Source organism: Colossoma macropomum, unplaced genomic scaffold (genome assembly GCF_904425465.1).
Source record: "Colossoma macropomum unplaced genomic scaffold, Colossoma_macropomum, whole genome shotgun sequence".
NCBI lineage: Eukaryota > Metazoa > Chordata > Actinopteri > Characiformes > Serrasalmidae > Colossoma > Colossoma macropomum.
The window spans coordinates 37,446,895-37,453,449 of record NW_023494787.1 but is presented as its reverse complement, the minus strand read 5'-3'; the positions used below and the strand labels follow the sequence as shown (position 1 = coordinate 37,453,449).

General features: G+C 37.3%; 1 long non-coding RNA gene across 1 annotated transcript; it reads right to left on the bottom strand.

Moving 5' to 3' along the window:
• Positions 1-480: 480 nt before the first annotated feature.
• LOC118805106 lies at positions 481-4,398 on the bottom strand. The gene is made up of 3 exons (XR_005007032.1): positions 3,541-4,398; positions 1,345-1,459; positions 481-781 (listed from the first exon to the last, which is right to left on the bottom strand). It is a non-coding gene; the product is annotated as an uncharacterized LOC118805106 (long non-coding RNA).
• Positions 4,399-6,555: the final 2,157 nt, after the last annotated feature.

Sequence of the window (6,555 nt, the reverse complement as noted above, 5' to 3'; positions counted from 1 at the left end):
GGCATTAATGAAAAGAGAGCACTCATTTGCATGTAAAAGACAAAAAGAACATGTCTAGGATGTGTATATACATTGTCTGCATCCCTCTCCTTTAAAGTCAGTTTATACAGCATGTTTTGTGGCACTTTACTATGAAAGCCAACCAACCAAAAAGCATTTTTTAAACATCTTATTTTTGAGCAAAATAACATTCATCACAAAAAAATTGCAGTTTGCATGAATCTTTTATTGTTGGTGTTACATATAATGAATTATCATCAGGCAAAACACATTTATATTATTGATGATATTTAATCTCTGAAACTCAGATTAACATTACTGGTGATGTAAGTGTTAGGTAATAATGCTGATAAAGAGCAGGCAGGCACTCAGTGCTGTGGTGCAGACACAGCCGCAGCTCTACAGTCTCATCTACCGTCCTTAAGGAGATGTTTTTTTTATTTCCAAAAACTTTTAAATATTGGTGGAATTTCCCTTTAACATGTGAACATGAATGAATCAGTCAAATTAAAATCACCCTTTTCGTGCATTCTGTCATTATGAAAACAAGAACTAGTTTGTCCAAACAAAAACTGTACAAACTGCAGTGTCAGCCTAACGTGTCCAATGTGTAAAGGCTTTTAGTGGGGAACAACTAAAAATTGTCCAAATGATGAAGCAGTGGTTCTTCAGTAGCTCTTCTTCGCTCCTGTCTTTCTCGCATTCCTCCCTCACAGTCCATGGACAGGTGTAGCCAATTCTCTATCCACATCTCAATTTCTTGAGCTGTGGCTTACAGCACCTAAAAATAACAATCCAACTGTTACACATCTCAAATACACTACCCTAGTTCTTCGACAGCTTTACAACTGGAACATTCATGTAGAAACTGTTGTAACTGGCATAGCCTAATTAACATATATGAGTGCTGGTAAAGTGGTGTAGATGTGACATCTGGGATTTACACTGCATAGAATGATGGCACAGAAGAGGGCCAGACACAGCTGCCAGTACTCTGCCAGTGTATAGTCATGAGAGCCGCATCTCAGCCAGCTTTAAACCTCCACTGCCAGAAATAATGCACAACTTGACTACATGTAAAACGACTGGGCTATTACCATGCATTACTAAGGCCTTTAATTTTCAGATAACATTAGATTATGGATTGAAATGTCAAGCAATTGGCTACAGGAAAAAAATATTAGATAACAGAACTGAACATTTTCACTTTGTGCTTATAACTGCTGCAAAGAAAGTAATATGTATATTTTCAATCAAATATGCATATGAGCCACATAATGAGATAAAAAAGCAATATACCCATGGTTACTTCTTTTAGAAGCAGGTTTTGAAACTCTGCCTTACCACTTGTGCCCCTCCAGTTAAGTTGTTTTGCTAATGAGTTGGTCATTGTGCATCTCATGACTCTCCAAACTGTGTCTTTCACATCAAAACCGCCCAGGAGTCCTAAAGTTGTGATCTGTGAATACAAACAGAAAGTAGTTCTCATTAAACCAAATGAAAGAATCATCTTCAAAAACACACAGATCTTCCTTGTTCTATTACAAACCGTACATATCCACCCCTATGTCTGGTATAGCACACCCCCTGTTTTAATCACAAAATAGGCTACATAAGTGATATCACTATTGTACATGCACACAAACCTCTCCAAGATGGAAAAGGCACTTCTGAGATAAGAAAGCAACAATTCATTTGGATTGTAATATGGTTAGCAGTTCCTTTAGTTTACTTTTATGTGTAAAATATGTACAACTTTATGACTAACCAGCTGATTACTGGCTTTTTGTTCATTAAACTGGGCCAGTGAGAGCACACTGGAGTCATTAACTCATTGTCTATGGATTTCCATGAATTAAAATTGAAGCAAAAAACTTAACTCATGCAACAAATTTCAGCTAAATTTGAAAGCTGTACTCATTTGGTTTTATTTATGATTTTTTGCAGTTTCCCTGTTAGGTTCTAAAGCTTAAATACACAGTTTAACTGCTTACAGACCGACTTACCTGAGCAAAAATAGAACCAAATCAGTGGAAAACGTAATTATGCTTGAAAAAGTTGAAAGGAACCAGCCTGATGTTATCTTCTTTTTATGAGGCTGATCTTGGCTTCGGATTCGCCAGCTTCTTATTTGACTTTTCCGTTCCACCTTAAATGTTTGGCATTTACCTTAATGGTGCGCCGCCGCCAGGTTGTCACTGCAGCGCCATTTAAGGTGGAGCAGAAAATTTGAATAAGAAGCTGGCAAATAAGGAACAAATCCTCTTTTCCACAACACTGAAAAATATTGTTTTTTTGTTTCCGTTTTGTGTACCGTTTCTAATCATTGTTTATTACGACCCAAAGTCTAAAGAACATCAAGAGCTGCTGTGCAGGACAAATAGAAACGGCAGCTAGTGAGCAGCGTTAGCTCTGATTAAAGCTGGTAATTAAATAAACTCACAAACTCAGACTCTTTCCTGCATTGCATGTCCCTCGAGCATGAAAAAACAGAGTTCTGAGCATTTCGACTCTCAGAGTCACTGGTCAAGAGTCGAACCCTTGCTGGCCCGACTCCCAGACATGTTGCAGTCAAAAGTTACTTTAGCTAAATAAAACGACAGCAAATTTCCTATTTTCATATCAGTCAATTATGAGTAAGCAAAATACAGCTCCTGTAATAACTATGGTACATGACGTAAGCAAGATGCCTGCTGACGGCAACATGTATCACAACATACAGACTTGGTTGAGGAAATGTAACTTTTACAGGGACGCTTACAAACTTACAAACGGACATTAAATCAACATTTGTTAACGTTTTATTAAGGCAATGCAAGTACGTGCGAACAGACGTAGCCACACGATTGAATCGCAGCTTTTCCCACTATCAGTGAGTTTTGCTCACAGACTTAATTAAACACGTCAAGTCCCCCCTCAACACATGTGGCTGCTTCCGCGTCACCGTCCATCTCTGCAGTAGCCAGTTCATGGTAGTTCTAGTGTTAGCGTTAGCTTATGCCCTCCGTCTCTCATCTCCTCATCCGACATAAAAGCACAGTTTTAACCTACCGTGGCTTAAAATGTACCAGGTTTAATTAATGCTCACCAGATAAATCGTATTATGTTCTTTTATTGTGGTTAAAGTAACCTAGCCAACTAAGTAAGTGAACTAGCCAGGCTACCCATTTAATTTCTTCCGCATGTGGAAGCTAGCTAGCTAACGTTAACTGACAGCCAGCTAACAGCCAGCTAACTAATGTCAGCTCTTGTGCAGGGAAACGTCATGACATCGTTACATTGAAAGGAAAATGAGAATTCATTTATTAATTTCTGGAATTGATTAAATAAACGTTTGTATTTTAATTCATCGCATGCCTTATCAATTAATCAGTTATTTTATAACCATTAGCTAGCTTTGGATAGCCAAAGTAGCTGACGTTACACAGCCAAGTTACTTCTGCCTACTGTCAGCCAATCGCAACAGATTTTGTTAGCTAACAATCTCTAATGTCAGAGGTCACATTCCTTCCCAATGTTTTAAAATTTATCTTTACTTACCACAAGTGTGTGTTCTGAAGTGTTCCTGACAGTCTTTCTTCAGCGTTGGTCATTAGTTAACCTTATATAAACAGTGTGTAGGCGGAGCCTCACTGATGAGTGAAAGTCCTCTCAGCCAATCAGCGCGGTTGTAAAGAAATTTTAGCCTATCTGCGCTGTACGTCCAGTGAAAGTGTAGCTCCTTTTTAATTATATTTCAGGCAGTAAGGTGGAACTGCAGTGCAAATAAAATGATAAACAGGACAACAAATGTTCCATAAACTATTGCCTCATACAGACTATTCTAAAATTCTAAACTCAGGAATTGAATGGATAATATGGCAATCTGATGTTGCTATTATTACATTGAGATAATTTTAAAAATATATTTCAATGACAAAATATCACACATATTTGCGTATTATTATTATTATTATCATTATTGTTATTATTATTTCTATTATTATTATTACTATTGTTACTATATTAATATTATTATTATCTGGATAATGTTATATTTAGTTACACTAGTATTATTAATTTTTATTGCAAATTATTTAGACATTTTTATTTTATTTATTTGCACATTAATACATTCTTGAAGACTTTAGAATGTGAGCTATTATCATTTTTAATATGAGGGCCACTTTTAGCTCACTTACAGTTTGCAAGTGCTGGAGGGTGGTGCCATGTTATTGCCAGAAGTGGCCCACATATGTTTTGGGACATGTATTTACCTGTAATACAGGTATAGAGTTTACAGATGTAGCGAACACTGGCTGAAACTTTACTTCAAGCGTTCACCTAATTTATCAACAACTCAAAAGTTAAGGGCCTTTTGGCTCCGGCGAGTATGGAGTTGAAAATGTAAATCTGTCGACTTACGGCTGAATCAAGAACCAGCACCCCTCTCCCTCGACCCAGGGGGCAACAGAACACCTCCCTGGAATTTGGCCACATGGCTCTCCAACGTCCTGTGGACAACTTTATCTTTAAGTAACAGAAAGTACATTTCTAAGGTATATGTCCACTCCAAACTGCAACCATTCGTTAGACCTCTTTTTAACTAAACTAGACATACCAAGAACGGAACTGATATGACAATCTGGACTGCGAATTTAAACTTGCTAAAGTCCCTGAGGATCTCAAGCATGGACCCACAGCACACCCAAGGGGTGGAAACGAGAATTACCACATCACCACCGTAAGGACATGTGCTTATAAAGAACCCAAGAAACTTCTTGCTTTGTCTGCTTGATTATCAATATTTATATAATCTGTAAGCAATACTACTTGTTTTATTAATCTTATTGTTGTGTATTACCTAAATATTACTTGTACCTTTTTCTACTATTAAGCACTAGAAATACATAGTGTATAACTTTGATAACAGACAGACCCAACCATTTAATTGCTATGAGTTTAGACCATTGACCAATATGTATTCTGAATGTGGTTTTCTTTTCTTTTCTTCCCTTGTTCCTTTTCTTTTGTTGTCAATTTTATTTCTTCATGCATTGGGTCATATTCAGATATTACAGGCAAATATTACCTGTGTACCTGAATATCCTAGTTGTTCATTCCTTTTGAAAGTTAAATCGATTTGATGATATAGGAATGTTTCTTTTTCTTTGTTTAAAACTAGCTGAAACAAAGAAGGCAGTGATTCTGGGGAAGGCATTCCTAAAATTATGCACAACCAATCAGAGTTGGAAACAATGAGTAGCTAGTTAACCTTAGATGAGGAGAACCTATCAGCACTCTGGCTCCACGTCCAAAGGGTAGGGCCTCCAGCCGAGCAAAACCAGAGTGCACCGCAAATTTCGACAGTTCGGAGTTCTGCATTCTCAACAAGAAGATAGCTAAATAAGTTTGTGCCGGCCTTGGTCAGAAAGACAGGTCAGAAGTATTAGAACGCTAAATTTTCAGATCTGAAACCTTTGTTTGTTTTGTAACTTGCCTGTTCGTCTACACACCTTAAGTTTAAACCACCCTCAGAGAAGGAAGGTGGATATTTCTTGTCTGGCCAGGGAGAATATATCCATAACTTTCGCCAATTTATTTAATAAGAGAACTTTTAATAGGTACATCCAGCCATATTGTTATTCCTGTCCATACTTAGGTTAATTCTCTAGAGGCTCTTTCAAGCGACTTCCCAAGAACCACACTGCCTCATACCATTTAGCTGCGAATCACTTTACTCGAGCTATTTTGTCCTTTTGACTTTCATTATTATCATTTTTGTTTTTTATTTTCTATTGTTTATTATTGAATGTAGTCCAAAAGTAGTTTGATATTCAGCCAATAAATTCCCTTTTACTGAAGCATCCTTGGTGCGAGCGTTTCTCTCTCTTGCCCTAGTCTGTAGACTTCAAATAAATTCGGGTTACTCCACACCCTTATCTAAGGTTCTAGCAATAATAATATTAAAATTGCAAAACCCGTTACACAGATAAACTGTATTTTACTCTCCTAAAATAAGAGGCAGATAATCCAAGAACCAGAGGTGGTAAGTAATGACATACAACTACTTCATTATTGTACTTAAGTCATTTCTTTAGGTATCTGTACCTTACTTGAGTATTTCTGTCACTTAATACTTTTTACTTTTACTACATTTCAAAAGAAAAATCTGTACTTTTCACTCGCTACGTTTTCAAAACAGGCTCTTTATTTCTTTTATCTCTCTATTTATTCAAGTATTTTTTTTAATCAGGCAGTTGTATTAGAGCACCTAATGAAGCACAAAAATGAAGATTTGGCCCACATGCCTCAAAACAGATCTGGTCTGCTTCTGGCACAGATATGGCAGTGCTGCCCATTGGCAAACAGCATGTGAGCCAGAAGTGGACCACATATAAGAAAATTCGAATGGACCCACATGTCCTAAAACAAATCTTGTCCACTTCTGGCACAGATATGGCAGTACTGCCTACCGGCAAACAGCATGTGAGCCAAACGTAGCTCACATACAAAAAAATTCATATGACCCACATGTTCCAAAACAGATCTGGTCCACCTCTAGCACAGATATGG